General features: G+C 40.9%; 1 protein-coding gene across 7 annotated transcripts in view; it reads left to right on the top strand.

Annotated features, from left to right (window-relative positions):
- Positions 1–12,288, top strand: part of LOC129718434 (integrator complex subunit 7-like) — a 1,119,499-nt gene that overhangs the window by 134,876 nt on the left and 972,335 nt on the right. The gene's annotated exons all lie outside the window — the stretch shown is intronic.

The raw sequence follows: 12,288 nt of genomic DNA, 5'->3' as shown, positions 1-12,288 counted from the left end.
AGGGGTACAAGGCCGTGACCGAAATTTCCAAGGTCCGACCTAACAAGCTCCGCGTCGTGGTCAGTAATCTGGCACAGGTCAATGCTATCGCTTGCTCTGAGCTCTTCACACGCGAGTATCGCGTTTACATACCCGCACGAGACGTGGAGATCGACGGTGTCATAACCGATTCGAGTCTGTCTGTCGAGTGTATCCTAAAAAGCGCAACCGGTTGCTTCAAAAATACCGAAACACAGGCGAAGATTTTGGATTGTAAGCAATTACGGTCCATGTCTCTCGTCGGCGGTAAAAAAGTTTAGCGTTACGTTTGCCGGATCTGCACTCCCTAGCCACGTCTCGATCGACCGGGTTCGTCTGCCTGTGCGATTGTATGTACCCCGTGTTATGAATTGCATCAATTGCAAGCAGTTAGGCCACACAGCCGCCTACTGCTGCAATAAGGCACGATGTAGCAAGTGTGGGGAGACTCATGCGGAAGATTCTTGCAGTGTTAATGCTGAAAAATGTATTCACTGTGGGGAAAACCAGCATGAGCTCTCCACATGCCCGGTGTACATGCAGCGCAGAGATAAAATCAAGCGGTCACTTAAAGAGCGTTCAAAGCGTTCTTATGCTGAGATGCTGAAGAAGACCGTGACCACTTCTACCATAACATCGAACGCCTTTGATCTGTTGTCCTCTGATGAAACCGATTCTGACGATTCATCAGCGGGAACATCTTATGCCAATCCTGGGGAGTCTAGGAAGAGGAAAAATGTTTCTTCTCCTTAAACTTCCCCGCAAAAGTCCTAAGATTTCCCAAAGTGTAATGAAAAGTACGAACAAACTAAACAGTGCTGCGGAAAAACCGAAGCAAACTCCTCCTGGGCTTGCAAATTTAAAGTCCCAGAAGGAGTTCCCAGCACTGTCAGGAACATCTAAAACCCCAGTTGTTCCTTTTGCACATCCAGTTGATGAAACAAACTCTGGATTAGTGAAATTTTCTGACATTGTGGACTGGATTTTTGAAAATTTCAATGTACCCGATCCAAATAAAAATTTTCTTACAGCATTCCTCCCAACAGTTAGATCATTTTTGAAGCAGTTGACTGCCCAATGGCCCCTCCTTGCAGCGATTGTATCCTTCGATGCCTAATTCAACTGCGTATATGAAGGATTCTATCTCTGTTTTACAGTGGAATTGTAGAAGTATTTTACCAAAAATTGATTCGTTCAAAATTTTGATAAATAAAAACAAATGCGATGCATTTTCCCTTTGTGAAACTTGGCTTACTTCAAATATTGATCTCAACTTCCATGATTTTAATATTATTCGCCTTGATCGAGACACCCCATATGGGGGAGTACTTTTAGGGATTAAAAAGTGCTATTCTTTCTATCGTATTAACCTCCCCTCGATTCCAGGCATCGAAGTTGTCGCATGTCAAATGACAATACAAGGTAAAGAGCTTTGTATTGCCTCAATATATATTCCTCCCAGAGCACAGGTTGGGCAACGGCTGCTCTTTGATTTAATAGAACTTCTTCCCTCGCCACGTTTGATTTTGGGAGACTTCAACTCTCATGGTGTGGCTTGGGGTTCCCCCTACAATGATAACCGCTCCTCTTTAATCTATAACCTTTGCGATGACTTCGACATGACTATTTCGAACAACGGTGGAATGACACGTATCCCGAAACCTCCAGCGTGCCCAAGCGCTTTGGATCTATCCTTATGTTCGACGTCGCTACGGTTGGATTGCACATGGAAGGTAATCCTCGATCCTCACGGTAGCGACCATTTGCCTATTCTTATTTCAATTACTAACGGTTCAACTCGTATGCGACCAATTGACATTCCGTATGACCTCACACGGAATGTCGATTGGAAGTTATACGAGGAAATGATTTCAAAAGCGGTCGAGTCGATTCAACATCACCCACCACTTGAAGAATACAACCTCCTCGCGGGCTTAATCCTCGACGCCGCGTTGCAAGCCCAAACGAAGAAATATCCCGGCGTAACGATCAAAGAGCGGCCTCCAACTCCGTGGTGGGACCAAGAGAGCTCCGATGTCCACACGCAAAGATCCGACGCATTGTTGGCCTTCCAGAAGGGAGGTATACCCGACGACTATATACGGTATTCGGAGCTTAATACCAAGCTTAAAAGAATGGCTAAAGCAAAGAAACGCGGATATTGGCGTCGGTTCGTGAACGAGACGTCGAGGGAGACATCGATGAGCACTCTTTGGAACACAGCCCGAAGAATGCGGAATCGCGTAACGGTCAACGAAAGCGAGGAGTCTTCAAGTCGGTGGATATTTGATTTTGCCAGGAAAGTATGTCCGGACTCTGTTCCTGAGCAAAACATTGTTCGCGTTGCGTCTCCGGGCCACGACGCGATAGAACCACCTTTTACGATGGCAGAATTTTCAGTTGCCCTTCTGTCCTGTAACAATAACGCGCCTGGGTTAGATAGAATCAAATTCAACTTGTTGAAGAATCTACCCGGCAATGCCAAGAGGCGCTTGTTGAACTTGTTTAATAAGTTCCTGGAGCAAAACATTGTACCGCAGGATTGGAGGCAAGTGAAGGTGATCGCCATCCAAAAACCAGGGAAACCAGCTTCTGATCACAACTCTTATAGGCCGATTGCAATGCTACCCTGTATCCGGAAATTGATGGAAAAAATGATACTCCGTCGCTTAGACCATTGGGTCGAATCAAATGGTCTACTATCAGATACTCAATTTGGCTTCCGCCGTACCAAAGGGACGAATGATTGTCTTGCGTTGCTTTCAACAGATATTCAGCTGGCGTATGCTCGCAAAGAACAAATGGCGTCTGCGTTCTTGGACATTAAGGGGGCTTTTGATTCCGTTTCTATTGACATTCTTTCGGATAAACTTCACCGACAAGGATTTTCTCCAATTTTGAACAATTTTTTGCACAATTTGTTGTCCGAAAACCACATGCATTTTACGCACGGCGATTTGGCAACTTTTCGCATTAGCTACATGGGTCTTTCCCAGGGCTCATGTTTAAGCCCCCTTCTTTACAACTTTTATGTAAATGACATCGACGAATGTCTGGCAAATTCATGCACGATAAGACAACTTGCAGCCGACAGCGTGGTCTCTGTTACAGGAGTTAAAGGTGCCGATTTGCAAGGACCATTGCAAGATACCTTGGACAATTTGTCTGCTTGGGCTTTACAGCTAGGTATCGAATTCTCTCCGGAGAAGACTGAGATAGTAGTTTTTTCTAGGAAGCATGAACCTGCTCAGCTTCAAACACAATTAATGGGTAAAACGATTTCTCAGGTTTTGGTACACAAATATCTTGGTGTCTGGTTCGACTCTAAAGGCACCTGGGGTTGTCACGTGAAAAAATGTCAAATAAGAGTGAATTTTCTTCGTACAATAACCGGACAATGGTGGGGAGCCCACCCAGGAGACCTTATAAGGCTTTACCAAACAACGATACTGTCTGTTATTGAGTACGGGTGTTTCTGCTTCCGCTCCGCAGCAAACACACATTTGATCAAACTGGAGCGAATACAATATCGTTGTTTGCGTATCGCCTTGGGTTGCATGCAATCGACCCATACGATGAGTTTGGAGATCTTAGCTGGAGTACTACCATTGAAAAACCGCTTCTGGAGCCTGTCTTCTCGTATTCTAATCAAATGTGAGGTCTTGAACCGTCCCGTGATTGAAAATTTTGAAAGGTTAATCGAACTTAATTCTCAAACCCGTTTTATGACATTGTATTTCAATCACATGTCCCAAAATATTAACCCTTCTTCGAACCCTTCCAAATCGTGTCGACTTATCAAATACTTCTGATTCTACTGTGTTTTTTGATACATCCATGATAGAAGAAACTCGTGGAATCCCGGATCATTTACGCGTGCAGCAGATTCCTAAAATTTTTTCCAATAAATATCGAAACATCAACTGCGACAATATGTACTACACTGACGGATCACTTCTTGATGGGTCCACTGGCTTCGGTATCTTCAATAACAATTTAACCGTCTCCCATAAGCTCGATAATCCTGCTTCTGTTTACGTCGCAGAATTAGCTGCAATTCAGTACACCCTAGGGATTATCGAAAAAATGCCCACGGACCATTATTTCATCTTTACGGACAGTCTCAGTTCCATTGAGGCTCTCCGATCGATGAAAGATGTTAAGCACTCTCCGTATTTCCTGGGGAAAATACGGGAACATCTGAGTGCTTTATCCGAAAAATCGTATCAGATTACCTTAGCGTGGGTCCCTTCTCACTGCTCGATACCGGGCAATGAGAAAGCGGACTCTTTGGCTAAGGTAGGTGGGCGCAACAAACGGTGATATTAATGAAAGACCAATTGCTTTTAATGAATTTTTTGCATTTGTACGTCAGAATACGATCATCAGTTGGCAAAATTCTTGGACCAAGGGGGAACTGGGAAGGTGGTTACATTCCATAATCCCCAAGGTATCGACGAACCCGTGGTTCAAGGGCTTGGATGTGGGTCGGGATTTCATTTGCGTGATGTCCCGGCTTATGTCCAATCACTATAGATTTGACGCGCATCTCCGTCGTGTTGGGCTCGGGGAAAGTGGTATCTGTGCCTGTGGTGAAGGTTATCACGACATAGAGCACGTTGTTTGGTCATGCCCTGTACACCGTGACGCCAGGTCTAGATTAATAGCCTCCCTGCAGGCCGAAGGTAGGCAGCCGGCTGTTCCTGTTCGTGATGTCTTGGCGAGCCGTGACCTATCCTACATGTCCCTTATATACGTTTTCCTGAAATCCATCCACGCCCCAGTTTAGTCCTATCCCCTTCCGCCTACATCCAACCAAACGACAAGAACACGTTAAGACCCCGGATCCGGAAACAGCAATCAGACCCGCACGATACTCTCAAGGCCCGATGGAAACAACCCAATATGCCAGTCCGTAATATCTTGGCCCAGCAGCGGAACAAATTTAATGTGCTGCTTACCTATGGCAATGAAAACCATCAAACAGCAAACCTGTGCTTTTAATGCAAAATATTCTAGCTTTAAGTTAGATTTAGTTTCAGCTCGTAGTCGGCAGCGAGGATAAAAAATTTGCTTTTAGTTATTAAGATACTTTAGAAAGTAAGCTACCAGATATAATTGGCGCCGTTAAACATTGAATTGTATTTGTGCCGTGTCAAATAAACTATAGATGAAGAAAAAAAAATATGAATGGGCAAACGGCATGCGAACCGTACATATGAACCGGTTCAATAAAAGAATAAAAATAAAAGAGAGCGAGTAAACGGCTCACGTAAACAAACAGTTCTTGCTGCAAACTAGAGATGGTCGGGTACGGGTATTTTTACCCGATACCCGTACCCGACCCGTACCCGACGGGTTCGGGTCGGGTTTCGGGTAACGCCAAAAAATATTTTTCGGGTTCGGGTCGGGTACGGGTAATTTAAAAACCAAGTCTTCGGGTTCGGGTCGGGTACGGGTTTGAAAAATTCTCAACTGGTCGGGTGCGGGTCGGGTACGGGTAATTCGATTTTCGTGGATTATTAGAATTTAATTATTAACTTTTCAAGCCTAGCTTTTCTAGCATAGTCTTGGTCTGGGAGGGAGAAACGGATACGAAGCTGTGGGAGTGTTAGTAAACCAGAATGAGCTGTCAATTTGCACCAGGAGAAAAAAAGCATCTCTTAGTAGCAGGTATTGTAATAACTTGAAAGTATCGTCTTACTTGAAAAAATATACAACGTAAGCATTTTTTCTATTCAGTGTGGTTACACAAAATATTTGGGTTCAATTTTACTTAAAATAATAAATTTCATAAATTTTCAGTAATAATCCTACAAGCGTATTTCGATAAGTAAACTTGCGCTTTCTGGATTTACGGTCCAAGCTTGCTGCCTTTTGAAATTTGAGGAATTGCTTAACCAACTTCAGTTTTACACACACACTTAATTTATCTCGGCAAACTTCCCAACAGCTGAACGAGCTCGGCGAAGTTTTTAACAAATGTCAGCAATATATTTCGACGAACATTCAGCAAATATATCGATCTACCGTAAACCAGCATGTATTGACATTTTGTTTGCTGAAGTTCTTGAAAACTCTGCCGAAAAGTTGCTGAATTTATCAGCTGTTGAGTTCTCGGCAATGAAATCTAAGTGTGCACTTAGATTTAATTGCCGAGAACTCAACAGCTGATAAATCCAGCGAAATGTTCTACAACCTCCTACGTAATTATTACTCGGATATCAAAAAAAATGTCGTTTGGTAACAATTTCGAACTATACACTTCATGACGGTTGAAAGTTGATTTTCGTTTCACAAAATAGTGCGTAAATATGTATATACAATCTTAAAAATCTGAAGAAACTGACTCGAGAAATCTGTGTTTTACAAACGAATTTGCACATTTAGTATTCTTGATGTTACTAAAAACTTAGTTCGAGTCATGCTCGGGTCACAGCAGAAGGAGAGTTACACGCTATCAAAAACCGACGAATGTGTATGTCATCTGTTTCGATCAATTTCTGGTGTAGTATTCGTTTCTCCGTCCCAGGTCTTAGTTTGCACTATGATCAGGGATGCCGCATGTACAGAAATATCTGTGTTATACCGAATTTTAATTCCGGGTTGCTACGATGTGCACATAAAACTCGTCGTTCATTCTAAACTTTACCAGACCACAGTGTTACATTTTGCTGATTCCGTGCGCAAAATTAATAGCGTCTTCAAATTTGATTTTAGTGATATACTTTCTTCGGAAAAGTTTCTATGTATTTTATTGTGCTTTTTTAAGAATATCGATTTAGTAATTAATTCACCTAGAAGTGATATGGAAAATTTATTTTTTCAGGACAGTGAGATAGACAGCTAGTGTCTTCGAAAAAGTTGTGGCAAATGGTTTTACTAGCAACTTTGTCGAAGATGTCGAATTTCTATCTCTTATGTTAAAAACGATATAAAAAGTTTTATACGCAAAGTTCACTCAAATCTTAATTTTGATGTTCTGAAAGCACGTCTATTCTACTTCCAAAAAAATATATAATCATTTGTCTAATAGAGTCTTTTCAATTGTTTCAATGAAAAAAATCTTTTGCATGAAAATTCTAACTTTATCAGATAAATTTGTTATTTCTAAATATAGCGTTTTACAATCTTCAGCAAAAATATAAATCCAATAAAATCGCTTCATTTTCAGAAGGTCATAAAAATATAGAAAATCATGGGAAAGAGTTATAATGAAAAATCTTAATTTTTAGTCACAGTTAATTGTCATCCTTGCTGTCTTCTTCTTCTGTTGTTTCGGTTGAGTTTATGAAGCTTTTGGAATTCTTATGAGCGGCTGTTGTAATGAAGGTATAAATAAACTAGCGATAGTTTTTAAAAAATTCTCGTTCGAGTCGTGGAAAAAAAAGACAAAGTTTAAATAACTCGGAAAAATTGGAAGAAAAATTTCGAACGTCTTAGCAGAATTGCTTCCCATCATCAAGAAGAGAAAAATTCAGTTAGTTTCTATTTCTACTCTTATACAGGCGTACCTCGATTTTGCGCACATTCTCGTTTTTGAAGTGTGCGTAAAATCGAAGCAAGATTTTTAACATATTTCATAACCCAAAATTATTTTCCGTAATCAAAAATTTGCAAAAAACATCTGAGGGAACATTCAATTATCACAAAACGCTCGAAAAACGGGTTAGAAAATTTAACAACACAAACAAACAAAATTCAAGGTCAGAAAAAGAGAGTGACATAGGAGAAGAAGGGCTCGAAGAAAGTAATTACTCGCGTTACATGATAAATAGATATTCTCTAACGGGCCGTGTATGGCAGGAACATCTAAAAAATGCTTTAAAGGAATTACCTGGAACAATGAATATGGGTGTAGGTGTGTATGTGTATGGGTGTGTTTATGTATGTGTAGATGTGTGTTGGTATATGTCTATGTATGTATGTATGTATGTATGAGTGTATGTGTATGTGTACGTGTGTATGTGTGTATGTGTGTATATGTGTGTATGTGTGTTCGTGTGTATGTATGCATGTGTGTATGTGTGTTTGTATATATGTGTATATTTATGTATGTATGTGTGTATGTGTGTGTATGTACGTTTGTGTTTAAGTAAGTGTATAACCCACACATTCCGTTTGCTCACATACTAACGCCGACCTCTATTGAAAATAGTTTATCTATCTTGCAACAATAGACGTTTTACATAAAAGTGTAAATAAATTACTCCTAAATTAGGTTGTATCCGTACGGCATCAAATAATGTATACGTTAGCCACGTACACAACCTTTGAAAAGTTTGCTTTTTCAAAATGTTTTTGTTACTGTCTTCTGGAGGTTTTCGGTAGATTCGCTAGTCTATATGGGCAACCCCTTCTTTGTGAAGGATGTCTAATATATGTAATCCTGCGTTATGTAAAACAAAAACATTTGAATTAAAAATGTTTTTGAAAAAAAGTGCGTAAAATCGAGGTAAAATGTGCGTAAAATCGAAGTACGTAAAATCGAGGGTGCGTATAATCAAGGTATACCTGTATTTCGCATTTATTTTAAATACGATTTTTGATTCACTTTAGATGACGTCATGTGTTGAACTTTGAGCAAAAATTCATATTATTTATTATAACTCCCATGATTTTCTATTACTCTATTTTATGACCTTCTTAAAATTTCAGAACATCAAAAATTTATCTGCGTATTTTTGCGTACGGCTGAGTAATTTGAAGTTAAACTTACCCTTGAAAAACCGTTAATGATTGAATAACTTGTTCATTTTGAACCATAGTTAGATCAAATGTTCAGCAAAAAATGTGTATTTCTGTTTGACCAATAATTTTGTAGAAGGTATAAAATATTTAGAAAATCCAGGAAAAAAGTTATTCTTAAAATTATTATTTGAGTGAACTTCGCATATAAAACTTTTTATATCGTCTTTAACATAAGAGATGGAAATTCGACATCCTCGACAAAGTTGCTAGTAAAACCATTTGCCACAACTTTTTCGAAGACACTAGCTGTCTATCTCACTGTCCTGAAAAAATAAGTTTTCCATATCACTTCTAGGTGAATTAATCACTAAATCGTACAAATACAGCACAATCAAATACATAGAAACTTTTCCGAATAAAGTATATCACTAAAATCAAATTTGAAGACGCTATTAATTTTGCGCACGAAATCAGAAAAATAATACACTATGCAGGCATGCATTTCTCATCATTCTCCGTGTTGTTCTAGTAGGGTAAATTAACATATAGTGGATCCTTATCAGTCATAAATAACAGGATTATTACCAATTTTGATATATTGTTACGCACTGTTTTGCATCAACTTGCGTTCTAAACTTGGTCTCGTTATTAGTTAAAATATCAAAATTACTTACTGATTATAACAAATTATAGCAAGTTTTGTAAGGTTTTTGGCAGAAAAAGATCAGAATTAGTTAGAATGTACACTATTTTGTCAATTGAATAATAAGTTTTGTTATATCTATGCTCTAGAAAAACACACTTTTGAACATTCAAGTGTATGATAACAGAATTGGATATAATTCTGTACTTTTTATTACTCTGGCATATCAAGAATATTGCAGGCTTTGTTATTTCTTTCAAGTTCAGATATACTTGTGATACCCGTTTGTTATAATCGTTTGATCGGCATCCCTTCCCTATAGTGGACCACCCGCCAGATTAATCCATTGTATGTGAAAATTCGAGTGATTTTCAGGAAACTTTCAGCTGGAAACATCTTGTCAAGCCAGTCTGCATCACAAACACAAATTAAATAAATAAAGGGGTCCACTATAGGTTAATTTATCCTGATCTTCTAGTTGTTTCGATCTGGTTCATTATAAAGTTATTATGAATCATTCCGAGTTGTGCTCTCGTCGTGTTCGGTCGCAATTTCATTTCGATCTCGATAGTGCCGACCAGTTAATCGCCTTCAAGGTCACCGTGCATTGTATTGTGTGTGCACTGCTGCTCGTTGCCGTCGTCTATTGAAGACAAAAGAACGCATCATCGCCAATGCTACCGTACGCCACAGACTGTACGTTGTGTCGCTACTGCGAGAGATCCAGTATCCGGCGTACTGCTGTTTGGCTGTACTGGTGCTGCTGTGTGGCTGGAGCGGCTGCAGCTTTTGCTAGCGGACTCCTGTGTGAAGGACTGGAGATTGGCATCGCCCGTGCGCTGATTGCGGCGAAGAGCGGCTGCAGAAGATAAGTAGTTTTTTTTCTTGGTTTTTTTTTTCTACAATATTATTTGTTGATTGGCATTTGCGTGTGTGGCTTACGCGTCCAACATGGACGACGAACGCGGGGATGAGAACCCGCTCGTTCTACCGCCTAGCCCTCCCGGATACAAAGATCCGAGGGTTAAGAATGGAACCCCGCAGGAAGCTACCCATCGGCTTAAGCAGTATCCGGAGGGCAAAGTTGCTATTGGGGCTGTGTTTTTCCGGGCGAAAGTGAAAGCATTGAACACAATGCAAATATGTGAAGATCTGGCACGGTTTACAGCCGTGACTGAAATTACCAAAGTACGCCCGAATAAGCTGCGTGTTTTGGTGTCCGACCTCAAGCAAGCAAACGCGATTGCTGCTTGTGAGCTCTTCACGCGGGAGTACCATGTGTACATTCCGCTGAAAAGTGCCTTTATTGTGGGCAGACTCCGCATGAGCTGTCTGCATGTCCCGCGTACAAACAGCGCCAAGACAAGATCAAGCGGTCTCTGAAAGAGCGCTCTAAGCGCACTTTCGCAGAAATGCTCAAAGAGGCCGCTGCCACCAAACTGGTTTCCCCGAATCTCTTCGAGGTCTTGCCATCCGATGAGTCTGATTCTGACGATTCAGTTGGGGAATATTCTTTTGTTGAACCCGGGAAATCTAGGAAGAGGAAAAACCTTTCTTCTCCTAGGCTTCCTAGGAAAGGACAGAGAAGGTCTCCATCTGAAGTGACTGATACTAAAAAACAAAAAAGTGCTGTAGAAAATCCGAAGCAAACTCCTCCGGGATTGGCAAAACTGAATTCAAGTAAGGAGTTTCCGGCACTTCCAGGAACATCAAAAAACCCAACTGTTCCTTCTTTTTCGTCCAAGATTCAGCCAGAATCTGGACTGCTGAAGTTTTCAGATATTGTGGACTGGATTTTTGAAAATTTCAACATAACTGATCCATTTAAAAGTCTTCTGCTGGCATTTCTACCAACAGTTAAAACGTTTTTGAAGCAGTTGACTGCTTAATGGCCCCTCCTTGCAGCGATCGTATCCCTCGATGGCTAATTCATCGGCTGAGATGAAGGATTCTATCTCTATTTTACAGTGGAATTGTAGAAGTATCATCCCCAAAATTGATTCATTTAAAGTTTTGATTAATAAGCATAAATGCGATGCATTTTCCCCCTGTGAAACTTGGCTCACTTCAAATGTAGATCTTAGCTTCCATGATTTTAATATAATTCGCCTCGACCGAAACACCCCTTACGAAGGAGTACTTCTAGGGATTAGGAAGTGCTATTCCTTCTATCGTATTAACCTCCCCACGGTCCCAGGTGTCGAAGCTGTCGCATGTCAAATGACAATACAAGGTAAAGAGCTTTGTATTGCCTCAATATATATTCCTCCCAGAGCACAGGTTGGGCAACGGCTGCTCTTTGATTTAATAGAACTTCTTCCCTCGCCACGTTTGATTTTGGGAGATTTTAACTCTCACGGCGTGGCTTGGGGTTCCCCTTACAATGATAACCGTTCCTCTTTGATCTATAACCTCTGCGACGACTTCGACATGACAATATTAAACAACGGGGATATGACACGCGTTCCGAAACCTCCAGCGCGCCCCAGTGCTTTAGATTTATCTTTATGTTCAACATTGCTACGGTTGGATTGCATATGGAAGGTAGTCCTTGATCCCCACGGTAGCGATGATTTGCCTATTCAAATTTCAATTGATAATGGTTCAACTCGCACGCGATCAGTTGATATTCCGTATGACCTCACACGGAATGTCGATTGGAAATTATACGAGGAAATGATATCAGAAGCTGTCGAGTCGATTCAACATCACCCACCACTTGAAGAATACAACCTCCTCGCGGGCTTGATTCTCGACGCCGCGTTGCAAGCCCAAACGGAGAAATATCCCGGCGTGACGATCAAAGAACGGCCTCCCACTCCGTGGTGGGACAAAGAGTGCTCCGATGTCTACACGGAAAAATCCGACGCGTTTAAGGCCTTCTTTTGGGTGAAAGGTCAACCCGACGACTTTAAGCGGTATTTGGAGCTTGAGAC

This window comes from Wyeomyia smithii, chromosome 1, assembly GCF_029784165.1.
Source record: "Wyeomyia smithii strain HCP4-BCI-WySm-NY-G18 chromosome 1, ASM2978416v1, whole genome shotgun sequence".
Taxonomy (NCBI): Eukaryota; Metazoa; Arthropoda; class Insecta; order Diptera; family Culicidae; genus Wyeomyia; species Wyeomyia smithii.
This window is presented reverse-complemented; position numbering and strand designations above follow the sequence as displayed.